At 44.2% G+C, this 19,379-nt stretch overlaps 1 protein-coding gene across 6 annotated transcripts in view; it reads left to right on the top strand.

Annotated features, from left to right (window-relative positions):
- Positions 1-19,379, top strand: part of CNTFR (ciliary neurotrophic factor receptor) — a 558,243-nt gene that overhangs the window by 130,539 nt on the left and 408,325 nt on the right. For 5 of the 6 annotated variants that reach the window (XR_016277980.1, XM_089498469.1, XM_089498443.1 and 2 more), the window contains exon 2: positions 16,320-16,431. The exons of the other annotated variant lie outside the window; for it this stretch is intronic. The gene's annotated coding sequence lies outside the window, so the exon portion shown is untranslated. The remainder of the gene's footprint in view (positions 1-16,319; positions 16,432-19,379) is intronic. 6 annotated transcript variants of the gene reach the window in all.

Below are 19,379 nucleotides of genomic sequence, written 5' to 3'. Positions count from 1 at the left end.
TCTTATGGTTGCCGTTAAATCAGAAACAACTTGTACAGATGCAACAATAATAGCTTATACTTTAAATGGCTTTATTTCTGGTGTCGGTTTAGTGCTTCACAACCTTTTCTATGCCTCATTCTCTTAGGAATTGTTGGATTAATGTTTGCACCCCCCCTACAAAAGTAATATCACATTAGAAGATAAAGACGTTTATTTTCTAATTTTTGAACCACAAATTGAACCACATACAATACTGCTGGTGAACAAATTGAACTTTAAAAGATAAACTTTAACTCAATGCATAAAATGTAAATCCAAATTGAGCAATTAGATTCTAATTTATTCCGAATAAAAGAGTGATGACTTGTGACGTGTCACTAAAGGACACAAGCCACTGTTTGCTGCACCACCTGATATTCCATCTCATACGCTCTTGCACTGCAAGTTGGAAACCCCTATATTACTTTATAAGTATTTTTAATAACAGTCACAACAAGGGTTTCTTTGTTTTTAAGTGTCTGTGTTTTTGTAATTTTCTATGCAGCTTTGAGTCCCGTTCGAAGAGGAAGGTGTGGTTTTAATCAAAAAATGGGGAAAGGGATGGATGGATGGATGGGCAGAGGCTCTACACACATTGGATGGTGACTCATGCAAGTGTAGCTACACTGGGCATAAGCCCCTTATTGTTTTTCTTTTTTGGAACAATGGCTAGCAATGGTGTATGGGGATGTGATATGGAAGAGGCTTCAGATTCTGTTGAGAAAAGGCCAGAGAAGGACACCAAAATGGTGAAAGGTCTGGAAACCATCAAGCCCCCTGAGGAGTGGCTTAGGGAGCTGGGTATGTTTAGCCTGGAGAACAGATGGTTAAGAGGTGATATGATAGTCCTGTTTAAGTATTTGAAGGGATGTCACATTGAGGATGGAGCAAGCTTGTGTTCCTCAACTCCAGAGACTGGGACACGGATCAGTGGAAACCATGCCCTATGAGGAGTGGCTTAAGAAACTGGGTATGTTTAGCCTGGAGAAGATAAGGTTAAGAGATGATATGATAGCCTTGTTTAAATATTTGAAGGGATGTCATGTTGAGGATGGAACAAGTTTGTTTGCTGTAGCTCCAGAGACTAGGAGCTGGAGCAATGGATGCAAGCTACAGGAAAAGAGATTCCACCTCAGCATTAGGAGTAACTTCCTGATGGTAAGAGTTATTTTATAATGGAATACGTTGCCTCAGAGCATGATGGAGTTTCATTCTTTGGGGGGTTTTAAGCAGAGGCTGGATGGCCATCATAGGATGCTGTGATGGTGTCTTCCAATACAGCAGAATGGGATGGACTGGATGGCCCTTGGAGTCTCTTCCAATTCTAGGATTCTATGAAAGCAATCCAGCATCATGAAGATGCTAGGATTGTTCAAGAGTTGCATGGCCACATTCCATCTACAGACTCTATCTCCTTATATAACCCAGTGTATGCATTAAGATCTGCAAGGGAGCACCTTCACTGACCCAGTGAGGACTCATGAGAGAGAGCTTTGATGGTGGCTTCCTGCATGGCAGAAGTGGGTTGAACTGGTGGCCCTTGGGATCTCTTCCAACTCTATGATTCTTTGATAAGTGCAGCAAATGATGATACTTGGGATAAGCACAACCCCAGTATAGAGATGGTGATGTGACACAAATGTGCAGCCCCATCTTTAGAAGGTTGGCAAGGAGAAACTCCTACCGCTGGGCCATGCTAGAGTATTCAGCTACCTGCAATGCTCCTTTCTCTAAAATATAGCCCAGGCACTTAAGCAAGATTAAGGCAGCTGCATGTGATGAATGAGGCAAAGGGCTTAGACCTTGAATAAGCAGCTGTTCTTTACCAAAGCAGGAATCTAACTCGCTGCTGCCACTGCCTCCATGTCGGTTCTGATTTAGCACCTGTGTGATGCTGCAAGTGTCTGGGTGTGTTAAAAATGACTCTTTAAGACACTCATGCAGTTCTCCCTTGAAAGGCTGTGTGGTTGGCGGAGAGTCAGGGAGTGTTAGTCTAAGCAAGTTATTTCTCTAAGTTCCAGTCTATACACTGGATGATATAGAGAGCAGCAAAGTAGTACCTTCCCTGTGGGTAAGACCAGAGTGGGAATTGTGGAGCCCCCCCCCTCCCCAGAGCTGCATCTAGACAGCAGAAATAATGCAGTCTGAGACTACTTTAACTGCCATGGCCCCATCCTACAGAATGCTGGGTTTTGTAGTTTTGAGAGGCAAGTCTTTTCTCTAAGCTCCAGTTTGTGTGTCAGAGCAGCAAAGTAGTACCTTCCCTGTGAGTAGGGCAATGGCAGGAATTGTGTAGCTCTCCAGATGTTCTTGGACTGTAGCTCCCAGCATTCCATACCATCGAGTATATTGCCCAGGGCTTCTGGGACTGCAGTTCAGCAACATCTGAGGGGCCATATAATTCAGACCTGAGGTACAGGGGGGCAGCCCAGATTGTGGAACCTCACTATTACCCTGCACAACATTTGGAAAATAAAGGTGTTTTTTTTTTTTTTTTTTAAACTACAAACCTTGGAATTTGTGGTTTGTTGTGGTACCAGAGCTCTCTGACAGAGAAGGTGAAATAGCCCACAAAACTACTCACCCCAGGATTCCGTAGCATTGAGCCATGGCAGTTAAAGTTGTGTCAAACTGCATTTTTTTCTGCAGTGTAGATGCACCCTAGTTCACTGCATCACATTCAGGGTGATCATATGTCCTCCTTTTCCAGGACATGCCCTCCATTTCTACCTTCTATCCAGGAGGAATTTTAAAATGTCCTCCATTTTGAGCATGACTAAAAAGCATGAATTTCCATTTAGATAGGGGTTTGGGGGCTTTTATTTAGTCATGTCCTACATTTTGCAGTGCCTTCTCCTTCTTTGGAGCCCTGGTGGCGCAGTGGTTAAATGCCTGTCCTGCAGCCATTCACTCAAAACCACAAGGTTGCGAGTTCAAGACCAGCAAAAGGGCCCAAGCTCGACTCAGGCTTGCATCCTTCCGAGGAGGGAGCTCAAATGAGTACCCAGACTGTTGGGGGCAAATTAGCTTACTTGCTGTTCACCGCTATGGTCTTTGGAATAGCGGTATATAAATAAAACAAATTATTTATTTATTATTATTCTTTGTGGTCAGGACATCCGGTCACCCTGATCACGTTGGCTGTATAAACAGTACAATTACCTTGTTGATGATGATGATGATGATGTGTCTTGAAGCTGACTCCAACTTCTGGAAACTCTTTCCTAGGGATTTTAAAGCAAGGTTTATATCCAGGCGGTTTGCCTTTGCCTTTCTCTGAGGCTGAGCAAATGGACTTACACCCTGCTCTCCCAGAGTCATGGTCCTACACTCAAACCACAACACCAGGAGCAAGAATTGGCCTGCTCCTTAAGTCAAGAGTTGAATTTTGAGATCAGTGAGTTCTAGCAATCTCTCCTCCTTTCACCCTTCACTGTGTAAGCAAAGCAGCGGTGGGAAGCTTGAGAGGACACACAGAGAGGCACAAAATCTCTTCTCCAACAGGGTCAAGGGCTGTTGACTCACCTCTTCATCTGGCAAATAGCAACCAGTTGTCTGCTCTGCTGAGCAGAGGTGGGTGAAAAGCCTTGGTGTTCTTTGCCTACGCCAGCTAATAACTGGAGCCATTCAGACATCAAGAGATGCTGAAGAGGCTGACTCAGCCCTGGCTTGCTTTGCTAAGGGTGCTGTTGGATTTCACACATGAGTGGGATCATAGAGAGTTGGAAGTGATCCCCAAAGGCCATCCAGTCCAACACTTTGTCAGGCAGGAATACACCATCAAAGCACTCCCTGTGACAGATGGCTATGCAGCCTCTGTTTAGAAACCTCCAGAGAAAGATTCCGGCAGGAACTGGCAGGAACGTCTTCCTAATATTTTTGGTGGGACCTTTTCTTCTGTACACTGAATCCTTAGTATCCTCTGGAGTTTAGGTTCCAGGACCCCTTATACCAGTATAGATGTAGAATCATAGAAAGTTGGAAAAGACCCTCAAGGACCATGCAATCCAACCCCCTTCTGCCAAAGACCTCCCTGTGACAGATGGCCATTCAGCCTCTGCTTAAAAACCTCCAAGGAAGGAGACTCCACCACTCTCCAACGGAGCATCTTCCACTATCAAACAGGTCTTACCATCTGGAAGTTCTTCTTAATGTTGAGATGGAACCTCTTTTCCTGTAGCTTAAATCGATTGCTCTATATCCTGGTCTCTGGAGTAGAAGAAAACAAGTTTGCTCCATCCTTGATATGGTAGCCCTTCACATATTTAAACAGGGTGATCATGTCACACCTAAACCTTCTCTTCCCCTGGCTAAACATACCCAGTCCCCTAAGCCACACTCATAGGGCATGGTGGCTTCCAGGAATGAGATATAGCACTCAAAGCCTGCCCTATGGTGAATCCTTGCACTCGAACATCATGTGTACATGCCTCTGTCTATGTGCATGATTGTATTTATTCTTCTCACTAACTTAATAAAGTTAATCCACCATCAGAATCTCTGCACTTATACACACTGCACAGCAATTACATTTTGGCACTATAGGTTGAGTCACCTGTATCCAGAATGCCAAAATCCAAAATACTCCAAATTCCCCAAAATTTTGATGAGTGACACCTTTGCTTTCTGATGGTTGAGTGTGCATAGCTTTGTTTCATGTACAAAAGTACTGAAAATATTATGTTTCATATTACCTTCAGGCTATGTTTATAAAGTCCATATGAAACATAAATGAATTGGGTCCCATCTCCAAGATATGCCATTATGTAAATGCAAATATTCCAAGATCCAAATATAAAATCTGAAATGCAAAACACTTCTTGTCCCACGCATTTTGCATTAGGGATACTCAACCTGAGGGTATTCATGGGTGTTAGAGCACTTTGATATCACTCTACTGCCACAGCTCCAGTCTATGAAATCCTGAGACTTGTAGTTTAAGGAAGGGTACTTAGAGTTCTCCAATGCAGTTCACTGAATTCTTTTAGTGCTCTCTAGGAGACAGTGCTAAGTACTTCAGGTTGTGGTGGGAAGTTAAAAAAAAAGCCAATGTGATTCTCTGTTGTATCAATCAGAGTGTAGTAACTAGACCAAGGGAAGGGATAGTACACATAGTTTCATGGAAAGGGGCAGGGAGAGTGACCCAGGACATGGAGCAATGGATGCAAGCTACAAGCTACCACCTCAACATTAGGAGGAATTTCCTGATAGTAAGGGCTGTTCGACAGTGGAACACTCTTCCTCAGAGTGTAGTGGAGTCTCCTTCCTTCGTGGTCTTTAAGCAGAGGCTGGATGGCCATCTGTTGGGGATGCTTTGATTTAGATTTCCTGCATGGCAGGGGGTTGGACTGGATGGCCCCTGTGGTCTCTTCCAACTCTCTGGCCCGTTCCAGACGGGCCTTTGCTCCTCTCCCAGTACGTACTAGGGGTTGGCCAAGGATGCAGCGTCCAATCAGGCCTCACCCCTAGTACGTACTGGGGATGTAAAAATGGTGACGTCCTATACACGTGGGTGCCACCATTTTGACGTGACGGACACTTAGTGTCCGCATGGCGCGGCGCAGCTGTGATGCCGCAAGTGCACCATCAGCGCCTTGTGGCATCACAACTGCACTGCAAGAAGAACCCACTTTTTGCTGTGCGAGGGAGCCGCGCAGTTTGTCTGCTGTGGCTCCCTCGCGCAGCAAACACGGGTGCCAGCAGAGCGCCCTTTTTGATTCTATGTTCCATTAATGGACATTTCTTACTGTCAGGAAGTTCTTCCTAATGTCCAGGTAGAATCTCCTTCCCTGTTTTGCATCCATTGCTTCGTGTCTCTGGAGCAGCAGAAAACAAGCTTGCTCCATCCTCAATAAGCAGAGGTTGGATGGGCATCTTTAGATCTAGAATTCGTACAATAGTAGGGGGTTGGCTAGATGATGCTTGGGGTGTGCTCCAACTCTATAATTCTATTATTCTTCCCCCATGAGGGAGTTGCTCCAGTCCTTTGACTTCACTTGTCCTTTTCTGCATTGATCTACCGCCCCCGAGCCCCTGTGGATTTCAGAGAAGTGTTCAACAGCATGTGTAATATTGTATTATCATCCACCACGATGCAGGTTCCGCTGGGATTACGTTGCTCTGACTCAGAGCCAAGCATGACTCAGTGTCACCAGCAAGGTCAAAGCCTCCTTGGCAATTGGAGAGGGAGGGTAGGAGATGGGGCTTGACAGATGGCCCCGCTGTCATTTCCAGCTCAGGCCTGAGTCACAGCTGAGTGAGCTTCAGAGCAGCCAAGGAGGACAAGGTCTGGGAGGTCAGAGTGACAATGGCTCCTGGGAGCACCTTCTCACAACCTCCCTCTCTTTGGCCACCCAGACTCCAAGCCTGAAATGGAAACAATATTCAAAAATACTAATTAAAAAAATGTTGAAGAACATGTTGAGAAACCCGATTAGAAGAATCCTAGTTTTATCTTTGCAGTTCAGCACTTACTCTGTGTGCAACATTTGTGGGTAGTTGCTTTGTGCAGCATTTTCTGAGCAAGGGACCAGCTTTTTTTCTTCTTCACAGTACAATATTTCTGCACAGATATTTAGGCCAGTATTCTGTATCAGCTACTTAGGGTGCATCTACACTGTAGAAATAATGCAGTTTGACACCACTTTAGTTCCTGAGATTTGCAGCGACATTGTTGAGCCCACGTTTTACTAGCTTTTTTGCAAGGAAATATTTTTGCAAAGAAATAGCAGACCCTGTCAGAGAGCTTACTAAAATCAAGTTAAGCAACATCCACATCATTCCCTGCATCTACCAAGAATCACATTGGTGTTTTTATTTATTTTGTAAGAAAAGAAGATGGGATTAGTATGGCATGGCTTGCTTTTGAGAAACTCATGCTAACTTTTAGTAATCACAGCTTTTCTTTCTAAGTGCTTACAGATGGTTGGTTACATGATCTGCTCTAGAAGCTTTCCTGGTATTGATGTCAGGCTAACCAGTCAGTAATTGTTTGGATCCTCTTCTTTCCTTTTTTGAAAATGGGGACATTTGTCCTCCTCCAGTCTGCTGGGACTTCTTCTGTTCCCAAGGAATTCTCAAAGATTAGTGGTTCTCATATTTGTGAAGTCAAAGGCTTTCTCAGCAGGCATCCATTGTGTGTGTGTGTGTGTGTGTGTGTTTGGGCTATGAGGCTGTGTTCTAGAAGAGTTTATTCCTGATGTTTTGCCAGCAGCTGTGGCTGGCATCTTCCCTGCAAATACAAAGCCTCATTCTAGAACATGGCATCATAACCCGAATCCCCCCACCCAAAAAAACTAAGGTCCTCAGATTACTTCTGCCACTAGTTCTTTTAATACTCTTGGAGCATGTAGAGGGATACGGGGAATGCAAATACAGTAAATACAAGAAGGCATCTATGTATTGTTTGTTAGTGGAATACATTGGTACCTTAGAGTGTTGGAATTTCCTTCTTTGGAGGGCTTTAAGCAGAGGCTGGATGGACATCTGTCAAAGGGAGGGCATGAATTGTGTCTTCCTGCGTGGCAGAAAGAGGTTGGACTGCATAGCCCTTGCGGTCTCTTCCAACTTTATTCCAACTATTCCAGGTTTATGATTGTAGGACATTTACAATTCCTGGGGTTCCATAGCATTGGGTATGGGAAATGAAAGTGGGGTCAAATGCAGTAGTTATTCTACTAAAGGAGGAAGAGGAGGAAGAAGTCTGCCCCATCCCATGAAATTTTCCTGTGGTCCCCAAATTTCTAGCTTTGCAAAGGGTGAGACAATGAAAACGATTTACACCTATAAATCCTCTTTTATTTCATAGAATCATAAAGTACAAACATTGATTACAAAAGTTTTAAAAAAGTTATTTAAATCCTTTGCACAATATGTTTTGAAAAACTATGGAATTCACCGCCACAAAGTGTACTAGTAATGACTAGCATCTTGGATGACTTTTAAAAAGAGTTGGATAAACTGATGATTGAGCATGTCAATCCAGGGCCACTTGTCAAAATGGCCATATGTCATCTGCAGTGGAGGCTGATACTATTCTGTGTATCAGTTGCTGGTGAACGCGAGATGTTGCATGCAGTTAATTTTGTAGTGGGCATCCCATTGAAGCAACAGATTGGCCATTGTGCAAACAGCGGATGAACTTGAGAAGCTTTTGGCCTGATCAGAATGGTTCTTCTAACTTCTTATCCATGTCTTTGGCAGCAGAAGTCATCTGATCCCAATTAACAAGATTGACAAGCTTCCTGCAAGATGTCCCAAACCTTCTCAAAAAACCCAAACATGTGAGATCTAGGCAACGGTTTCACCAATGTCTTGGAATGTGCCAAATGTTAAAGCTCTTTCTAGTCTTCCAAAATGGTTTTGAAAAAAAGGAGAGGTTAATTCAGGTGGAACAAACTTCCTCCTGTTCCTCTTCCTTGATCTACTTGTGAAGTGCTTTCAAGCCCTCTATGACTTGTGGCAACTGTGTCACAGGTTTTTCTTGGCCAGGCTGAGAGGGTGTGACTCAGCCAAGCTCACCAGTAGGTTTCCAGAGCTTAGAAGAAATTTGAACTCTGCTTTCCACATCTCCCAATCCCATACTGAAGCCACTGTCTTAACTCTTTCAGAATTTTCTTGGCAAGGTTTATTCTGTGGATGTTTGCCTTCCTCTGAGGTTGAGAGAGTGTGACTTGCCCAAGGTCACCCAGTTTCCATGGCTGAGTGGAGAGCTGAACCCTGGCCAGTATCCTGTTAGCGGCATTTGTTGTTGTTGCTGTGTTGTGTGTCTTGCATGGCGTTTCCGACTTATGGTGACCCTAAGGCAAACCTATCAAGGGTTTTCTTTGGCAAGATTTTTTCAGCGAAGGTTTGCCATTGCCTTCCCCTGAGGCTGAGAGCATGTAATTTGTCCAAGGTCACCCAGTGGCTTTCTTGCCTGAGCTGGGAATTGAACCCTGGTCTCCAGCAATGTAGTCCAACATTCAAACCACTATGCCACACTGGTTTGTGTAATTCCACTGATCACTTGCATGTGTATTTTTGTGATTGTTGTTGTGGAGCTTAGTATTCCCTTTCTCACTTAGTTCTCTAGACTCACTGTGATAGCCAGTTCCATTGCTGGTAAGGAGGAGAACTGGAGACGTATCTGGCTATGTCCCCATCATGAACATCATCCCTTGAGATCTCTAGAGAACCTGACAAATCTTGGCAGATTATATCATCAGCACCAGATCCCATCTGATCTTGGAAGCTAAGCATAGTCAGTCCTGGTTAGGACTTGGATAGGAACCCTGCCAATGAATACCAGGTTTATTCAGAGAAGAAACTGGAAAAACCACACCTGAATATTCCCTGCCTAAGAAAACTCTGTGACATGCATACGATCACCATAAGTCAACAGAGGACTTGCAGGGACACACATACATAGGAATATAGCCAGGAGCTTCTCTGATCCCCATCGCTCTCCACCAGCCATGAAATGGCCATGGGGCTTGCAATCAGAGCAGCACCATGAAGTTGGGGGCAAGTGACCAGGGAGCCATAGTGACTTTCTGCACATGAAACCCTCCCACTTCATGTGACCATGCTCTTGCTCCTTGTCTCCCAGAAAATTAATCTTAACACTTAAAAAACACTAAGGGACACTGCCTCCTCCTCTTCCTCTTCCCAGCTTAATTTGTTATGACTTTGCCTAAGTGACAAAGTTGTGTGCTCCTCCTTCCTCTCTGGAGGAGCCCTTTATTATGTACTAATTTGGTTTCTTTCAGCATGGAGTCCCCAGTGCCAAAACGGCTACTGCCAGGCTGGCATCTCCTGCCCAAGCCTCCCTCTCTAATTAGGTTTAGTTCCCAGCTCGTCCGTGTAAACCCAGTGGGTGACCTTGGGCAAATTTCACTCTCTCAGCCTCGGAGGACAGCAATGGCAAAGCTCTTCTGAAGAAGCCTGCCAAGAAAACTCCATGATAGGGTTGCCTTAGGGTCACCATAAGTTGGAAATGACTTGAAGACACACAACAACAAGAAATCATGACGGATCAACAGAAACTCCAGATGCAGAATCTGGGGATGCGCTGGTGTGTGAGAATGTGTGTCTGTGTATCCACATATGCTCTTGCCTCCATGCCCTGCTTTTGGTCTGATCATGCCCAACTTTCTGGATGCAAAACCTCCAAGTGACCTTGTTCTTTATGGCCCTGACAAGGTCTTGCAAGCTCAGGGCAGACATGGCTTCTTTGATCGAGTCAATCCATCTGTAATGTGGTCTTCCTGTTTTCCTGCTGCTGAACAGCATTTTCTTTTCCAGTGAATTGCATGATCCAACAATGTATCCAAAGCATGACAGCCTCAGTTCAGTATTTTGGCTTCTCGGGAGAATCGAGTTCCGGTTTATTCTTGGATCCATTTATTTGTCTGTGGGGCAGTTTATGGCATCTGCAGCACCCATTTGTTTTTGTTTTTGTTTTTTTGTAGGATTGTTGGTAATTAAGTCAGTTTCAACTGCTGGGTGGCAATCCCAGCATCCCTGACCATCCGCTTACTGGCTGGGGTTGATAGGAGGCTACCATCCAAAGGCCTGCTTGTTCCCCACTCTCAGGGTAGCTTCTCCAAAACATCAACTTGCTCCCTTTCCTTGGTTTGTTTAAAGTGCATTTGTTTTAAGACAACAGCCCAATTTCTTGGTTAGCTGAGCTCAGGCTTGATTGCACTAAATGGGGCTAGGCAAAGCACACCGCGTCCCAAGGGCTGCCTCCCTTCCTCACATTGACACAGAGGCTCCCTCCCCATCCTTGGGGGAGTGTTGAGCTCCAGCTGCAGCAGTCACAGTTCTTTAGTCTCTGGTTTTGTCAATACTTTACAACATCCATGGAACACTTAGTTCTGGGGGAATAGCAGGTGGCCTCATTGGGTCCTTTTCTCTTTCTGCTTTGCTTCTGCTTTCCATCAGAAGGTCATTTCTGCAAGGGGTCTTGCAGGATGGGGATGGGGAACAGGAACAGCAGCTGTCTGTGGACAAGATCCTCCATTAAGGCAAAGGACCATAACGGTCAGGGAATTAGAAAGTGGTTGTGCAATGCAGTGCACAACCAAATGTGAATTTGCACATGCAATTTACAACCATTCACAAAGTGCAACTATGAACAGTGTCCAGCCATATGTCCATACATTCATAATGGTTGTTGTTGCTGTGTGCCTTCAAGTTATTTCTGACTTATAATGACCCTAATGTGAGCCTATCACAGGGTTTTCTTGGTAAGATTTGTTCAGAGGAGGTTTGCCACTTCCTTCCTCTGAGGATGTGACTTGCCCAAGGCAACCCAGTGGGTTTCCATGGCCAAGTGGAAATCTGAACCCTGGTCTCTGGGGGTGCATACATATGCTGTTTTGAGGATTATGACAAGGCACATCTGAATGGATAACCAAATGTGCATGCATATGTATCTGTGTGGTGTTCAGTGTGCAGAAATGGCCCCATAACTACATCCTTCAACATCACCATTCCACATGCTACAAAAATGTCCCAACAGCTTCCATAGAGGTACTTGCACAAGTGTAGGACTCCAGCAGGTTTCCAGCCAGTTGGTTTCACCAGCCAACCCATTCTTGTTTTGTTCCCCACACACACTTATTAATTTTAACAGGTATACTTCCTTTTTAACAAAAAGACATGTTCGCCGCGTTTATATGCCAGCATATCTACACAGGGAGAGCTTTGAACTGATGCCAGGCTTTATAAACACAAAGAATATTGCAGCATAAAAATATTAATTATAAAGCCATCAAGGTATGAAGAGGAAATGACAAGGTAAAACAGGTCTATAAAGAAATGGCTTCTTAAAATATACTGCCGGAATAAATGCTTGATTATCCTGAGAGAGAATAAAAGCTTGTTCAGCCAGGGAAAGGACTGAGTAGTGAAAGTTCAGGTGTGGAGGGGGAATCTAGACTTTTGTGGAGTCTTGTATTAAACATCCCGTATTTGGGGACCGAAAGTTGGGTACCATTTTGGAGTGAAATGGGGTGCCTCAAATCCTGTATTTGAGAGCAGTCACCAACTGTGCTCTCAAGCATATGGCATTGATGCAGCACTGAAACCTTACAAATGCCAGCTGTGTCTCCTGGGGTTATGGGTGGCAGAGCACACCAATTTTTCCATCCCATTTGCTAGGGCTGATGCCAAGCATCAGCTTGCAATGATTGGCCTGCCATCACAAAGCAAAATGTTACTAAGGATTCTGTATGGGGGTGACACTAGGAGTTACCAGATTGGTGACACCAACTTTGCTGAAGTCATCAGTGGCATCCCCACCCAGCGTGTCACCCAGTGCAAGGGATGGGGCTAGCAGCGGGTGGGGGGTCAGAAGATCCTCTGATCTGAGCATCCGCAGATAGCAAGCCCCTGTTGTCCCCAATGGCCATGCATGCATGCAGCTGTGTTAGCAGTCATGCACATGTTGCACTGCCATTAGGGAGAACAGGACTTGAGGTCCTCATTTTTTTTATCCGTGCGGGGGGTGGTGGGGTGGTGGGAGTCAGGTCCTGAACAGATCCTCTATGGATATGGTGGTCCAACTATACTTACATAGATACAGGGAAGTTAGCATCCCAATTATGATCCAAAATTTAGCCTGGTTCTTTCTTTCTTTCTTTCTTTCTTTCTTTCTTTCTTTCTTTCTTTTTTCCATGGCAATGGGGCTGCAGGAACCTCTGGATCTTTGTTCCCAAGCAAGGTATTCCCTGTACCTCCCACATACATGCAACATACCAATTTGGGCCCTGTTCCTATTTTACAAGAATTTACAAAACTTGGCCCCTACATTGCCAACCACCTGGCAGTGAAGAAAAATAGACTTAGCAGTCTGTTGCCAGTGCAGTCTCGAGCTCTATCAAAATCTGTGAGCATCAAGGTGTGGAATGCAACTGGCAGTCTCTCTCTCTTTCGCTCTCTCTCTCTCTCTTTCTGTGTGTGTGTGTAGCAATGTTGGAGGGAGTGGAGTCAAATTTGTCACTCATTGCTCTGGTGCTCCAGCCATCCTAGCAGGGTGCGCTGTCATCGAAGGGGCACCCAGTGGGAAGAAAGAAGGCATAGTTAAATTTTTCAGTGGCTGACACCTGACAAGCATGATGAATTGGATAAGGTATGGGCTGCCGGCGTGACGAACGGCCGGCTTCCTCCTTCAAGCTCCAGGAAAACTTTGCAATTATTTCCTATCGCTTCACAAATGAGTTTCTCAATCAGCCTCACATGGGAGTTTGCCTTATTTACTTCTGTTTAATGGTCCTGCTAAAGATCCGATCCAAGCACAATGCAAGGACTCCCACCGATTTTGGCCAAATTCTCTACTCTCAGCTGTTCAGCACAAAATGGCGCTTGGCTGGCCAGCAACCTGTCCTGAGTTCTCTGCCCTTACTCACTAGCCTCTTCTTTGCAGCTGACACCAAATAGGAGGGCTAACTAATACCCCAGAGGACAGGATCAGAATTTGAAATGACCTTAACAGGTTAGAGAGCTGAGACAAAATTAATAAAATGAATTTCAATGGGGAGAACTTAGGCAGAAAAAATTAAAATGCACAGATATAGACTAGAGGACACCTGGCTTGACAACAGTACATGTGAAAGGGAACTAGGAGTCCTAGTAGACTTACAAACTGAATATGACTCAACAGTGTGATGCGGCAGCTGAAAAGGCCAATGTGATTCTAGGCTACATCAACAGAAGTATAGTGTTTAGACAGGGAAGTAATAGTGCCACTCTATTCTACTTTGGTTAGGTCTCACCTGGAATATTGTGTCCAGTTCTGGGCGCCATAATTCAAGAGGGGTGTGGACAAGCTGGATCATGTCCACAGGAGGGCAACCAAAATGGTGAAGGGTCTGGAAACCACCAAACCCTATGAGGAGCAACTTTAGGGAGCTGGGAATGTTTAGCCTGGAGAGGAGAAAGTTAAAGAGTAACATGATAGCCCTTGTTAAATGTTTAAAGGAATACCATATTGAGGGTGGAGCAAGCTTGTTTTCTGCTGTTCCAGAGACTAGGACCTGGAGCAATGGATTTAAACTACAGGAAAAGAAATTCCATCTAAACATTAGGAAGAACTTTTTAATGGTAAGAGCTGTTTGACCATAGAAGATCCTGCCTTGGGGAGTGATGCAGTCTCTCTCTTTGGAAGTTTCTAAACATTGGCTGTTGAGAGTCCTTGACGACTCAGGGAGCTGGGGATGTTTAGCCTGGAGAAGAGAAGGTTAAGAGGTGATATGATAGCCCTGTTTAAATATTTGAAGGGATGTCATATTGAGGAGGAAACAACCTTGTTTTCTGCTGCTCCAGAGAATAGGACCCAGAGCAATGGATGCAAGCTACAGGAAAAGAGATTCCACCTCAACATTAGGAGGAACATCCTGACAGTAAGGGCTGTTCGACAGTGGAACACACTCCTTCCTTGAAGTGTAGTGGAGTCTCCTTCCTTGGAGGGCTTCAAACAGAGGCTGGATGGCCATCTGTCGGGGATGCTTTGATTTGGATTTCCTGCATGGCAGAATGGGGTTGGACTGGATGGCTCTTGTGGTCGCTTCCAACTCTGTGATTCTATGACTATTATTCTATGACTCTATGAATCTATGAATTGCAGATTTGTGCATGGCAGAAGGTTGGAGTGGATGGCCCTTGGGTTCTCTTCCAACTTTATGATTCTTGTTTATGCAGCCCCAGTTCCATTATGTTGAGTTGCAAGATGGACCCTCTTTCACACAACCAGTAGAACAGAAGCACAGAAATGGAAACGAAAGCACAGAAGTGTTTGTATGATGATGATGATGATTATATTTATAAAGCGCTGTAAAATTTGCAGATATAGGTCATCCCTCAGCATTTCTTGGAAAGCCAACAATGTACAATGATGGCAGCCTCCCTCAAAGGAGTGTTGTGAAGATGGATGGGAGGTGGAAGATTTGTGATGTTGTTTGGTGTATATATAGTGAGGAGAAGAGAGAGACTGTGACTTTGGTATCCCAAAATACAAGTTGTCTGGCATCCTGTTAGTGATTTATGTACACATACGTTATTGGACCAAGGTTTCAGAGACCAGGTTTAAATCCCCTTTCAGCCATGGAAACCACTGGGTGATCGTGGGCATATCGCACGCTCAGAGGAAGGTACTGGCAAACCACTTCTGAGCAAAGCTTGGCAAGGAAACCCAGCAAAAATGGGCTGCTTTATCACACTAGGGGGCAAACAGGATTTAAACAAGAGTTAAACAAAAGTTAAACAGGAAATGCCTGATGTTTATCACACAACATTTCCTGTTTAACTCTCGTTTAAATCCTGTTTGCCCCCTAGTGTGATAAAGCAGTTAGAAACATCTTGAAGTTACCTTATGCATACAGTTGAACATTTTTGGCCGTGATATATTTAGTATGCAGTTGTGTAAGATAAGTTACATAACTGCAAATATTATATATTCTTGGATGGTGTGTAACTTGGTTCTTTCAATGTCCCACTTGATTCACCATGACAGTAGAAAGACAGTTGTTTGTACAGTGTTAACATTCAACAGAAGTGGAATAGCACAATCACCACTTAAGTATGTGAATTTAGACGTACATTAGACAAACACAGTGTAGGATCTCAGCTTTTATTATTTTGTTAACACTGTAGTGTTTAGAAAGCAGTGCCACTTTGGCGTATCAACACCCTTGATAGCATGGTACTTGAACCGCCTGCGAGTAACTAAGGTGCCACTTTGGGTGCCTTCCGAAATTTCCCTTCTCTCATTCCTTTATTGACGTATTCCCTCATTTTCTTCTTGGAGTGTGGGAAATTTGTGGTTCAGTTCTGGCTCAGCCAGGATAAACTTGGCTAAGGTGCTATTGGACAGGTTAATGTCTTTCCGTCTTGTCTATCTTACAGAGCTATTGAGAGGCCAAGCACACTGCCATGGCCTCCATGGAAAATGAGTAGTGTAAAAAGACAAGGGTCAAAATCCTGACGTTTTATGTTTGTGTAAGTTCCATTATGGAAGCAGTTGGACACTTTGTGTGATACAAAAGATACATTGTCAGTATTTTGTCTCATACAGAAGTTGTGTGCATTCTGCATTGTGTCCAGGTGAGCACTGGGTTGTGCGTTTGAGTGCACATTTGATTGTGTGATGCAGCTATTCAGCCCAAGGTTATAATATGCAACCATGATGTAAGATTTGAGCCAATACCTTTTGTATAAGCATTTTGCACAGAATGCTGTGATACTATGCATCAGTGCCACTAGTAAAATAAGGAAAGAGAGCTCTAAGATCATGACCCATGTCTTTCTTTTGGCAGAAAGCCACATATTTCCAAGACAAGACTGAAGCACAGACTGAGTGTGGAGAAGTTGAGAGGGGTTGGATGAGCTGTTTGCACCAGACCTTGAGAGATCTGGAACACTGAAAAGGTAAGTGTCTGATCCTTGCATCACCAAATGCATGTTTCATTCCTTGGAAGGTCGGCAGCCATTGCTGTTAATTGTTGATCAAGAAATATAGCATTGCAATCTAAGTGTGATTAATCCTCACATTATGTCTCAGATGGATAGCTATGTGTGTGGTGGTGGTACGTCAAAGCTGGAACAGAAATCTGACTATATCAGCAACTTGTATGTTGCACTTTTGGGATGTCAAAGGTTCTCTGTTCTGCACTTGCCCTTAACAGTACTCAATACACTCTTGGGTTTTCTCCATCCAGTCCTTGTCAAAAGAATAACAATGACTTCATGAGATATTACTCCTTCGCTCCTGGAGACCTGTGGAAGTTTATTTGGGTTTGGCTACTTTGGCAAGTCCCCAAAATCACAGATTGTAGACTTTGCATTGTGGGTAACAGACACACTCCCGCATAGTGGAATAACTCAGGGTAATTTTGGAACAGCATTTGTGCAATTTGTTTGCTAAATGAGATATCTGTGTCTCGTGTTTCAAGGTGATCTCATGAATGATCCAAGCCTTTAGCTGAGTCTTCAGGTCTGTGGTGAGGTCATTGTGCCAGTCTTGGAGATGATCTGAGAGCTGTTCTGAGCTCATCACTCTGGAGGGTAATGTGAAAGTGAGGATTCATGCAAGGGTCTCAAAGGACTCTTGAACAATTCTGGGGTTCATCTTCATTTTATCTGCTTGTTTCTTCTTTTAGGCTTGGATACTGGTTGAGAATAGGCCAACACTCTAAAGCAGTGGTTCTCAAACTTTGATCCTCCTGTTGTTTTGGTCTTCAGCTCCCAGAAGCCCCAGCCACCTTGGCCAATAGTCAGGAATTCTGGGAGCTTAAGTCCAAAATACCTGGAGGACTAAAGTTTGGGAACCACTGCTCTCAAAGCATCAGGTCCCATCTGAGCATGTAAGCTAGCTAGGGTCAGCCCTGGTTAGTACTTAGATGGGAGACCATCAACAAATCTGTGGAGCTGTAGGCTATGTTTCAGAGGATGGGAACTGGAAAAACCATTTGTGAAGATCCCTTACCTGAGATAATGCTATGAAATTCATGGAGTCACTATAAATGTACAGGTGATTTGAAAGCACATAGAGACACATGCTGGTTGCAAATATACCTTAAGTCTTCGTACATTGGGGGAAGGAATAGGTGGTGTTGGTTGTAATAGAATCCAGACAGTGGATTTATTTTTGTTGCTATTGTTCTGAATGGCCTCAATGTAATATAGATTTCGGATTGTTGTACATTTTGCCTGTTTTTGAAGCAAAGTAAAGAATTCTGCAAGTTTCCAAAAATTCCTTGAAAGGTCTCTTGAAATCTCAGTGCTGGGATTACAGTCTGTTCTGCCATCTTTTGTTCCAGCGATCGCAGTGTGTAGACGCTGAAATACTGAGAGAAAAATGGAAGAAAGCAGAGGCAGCTGGTGTCTTCCAAGTTAGTGGGGTAGTGAATCCACCCTGGTTTTAAAACCAGACTTTATTTGTGGTATTTATACCCTGCTCTTCAGCCCTAAAGGCTCTCAGAGCGGCTTACAGATAATTATTCAGATGGTTCCCTGCCTTCAGGCTTACAATCTAAAAAGGCATGACACAAAAGGAGAAGGGAATGGTAGTGGGGAAAGGGATCAAGTCCAGTGGCTCTTCTTTCCCTCTGAGGCCTGGACCAAGGCAGATAGACTAGAAGGAGGGCCCTTCTTCTTGCTCTGGCTAGGCCTGATGGAGTTGGACCTGCCTTTTCACTCCCTCCCAGTCTGGATGGATGACTTTAAAGGAGCTATCCAAGGAACTGAAGATCAAGAACTTCACTGACACTTTGATGTAAATGTCTGAAAAACTATATCTCCCTGTGCAAGCCAGCACAAGCTTTAAGATTTGCAGAGGAAGGCTTTGTCTCAGCCCCACCACCTTCACAGGCACTTTTGGTGAGGAGTCCAGAGAGGATCTTCTCCATGGTTGCTCCCTGGTAGTAGATCTCTCTTTCACAGTCCAGTTGGCCTTCTCCTTGCCCTCTTTTCATCAGCTGGTAAAGATCTTTCTATTCAGGGAAGCCTTTGAGTTGTAAATTATATGGCAGTACTATATGTGAAACAAAATCAAGCACACCACTTCACGTACATTACTGCACACTAGGAGCAACTAATGGACATTCGAAGTGCCCAAAGGTCTTCAGAAGTGCCCAGTGTGCTTCAGAAACTCTCAGTCCACATCTTTGCAATTCACTAACAAGGTTCTGTTGTATTTCTTGCAACATGGCTACAGTTTTGTAAAGTTATAAAACATAGACGACAACGTTGGATCTTGGGTGAGTGCTTTCCGTATATACTTGACTATAAGTTGACCTCATGTATAAGTCGAGGGCAAGTTTGAGGGCTAAAATTATAGATTTTGATATGACTCATAGATAAATCGAGGGTAAAACCTAGTGGCATATAGCATAGAAGATGGAGCAAAAGAAAACAATGCAAAAGAATTTACAAAATTCCAGCAGGCATAACCTTTTGTGCTCACAGTAAAGACAGGATGGATGCAGAGTATCTGTGTGTGTGTGTGGGGGGGGGGGGGGGGGTTGCTTCCAGGACAGATTATACTCTTACCTTTCACCAGGAATCATTCCTTCTTGAAAATGCTGTAAAAGTTAAGATACAGTACTACAGTGACCCATGGATAAGTCGACTCAGTTTTTTGGGGGAATTTTTTAAACCAAAATTTATAGACTTATACATGAGTATATACAGTATGTAACAGTGATGGTGAACCTTTTAGAAGCCGAGTGCCCAAACTGCAACCCAAAACCCCTTTATTTATTGCAAAGTGCCATATCCCTCAGGCTTTCTAGTAACAAACTCTGGCAAAGTCTGTGCTGGGGAGATGACACATGTGCCCACAGAGAGGGCTCTGAGTGCCACCTCTGGCACGCATG

The sequence above is a fragment of the Sceloporus occidentalis genome, unplaced genomic scaffold (assembly GCF_023333645.1).
Source record: "Sceloporus occidentalis isolate IW3139 unplaced genomic scaffold, rSceOcc1.0.p SCAF_1, whole genome shotgun sequence".
Taxonomy (NCBI): Eukaryota; Metazoa; Chordata; class Lepidosauria; order Squamata; family Phrynosomatidae; genus Sceloporus; species Sceloporus occidentalis.
Note: the sequence above shows the minus strand (reverse complement) of the source record. Positions and strands in the feature narration are given on the sequence as shown.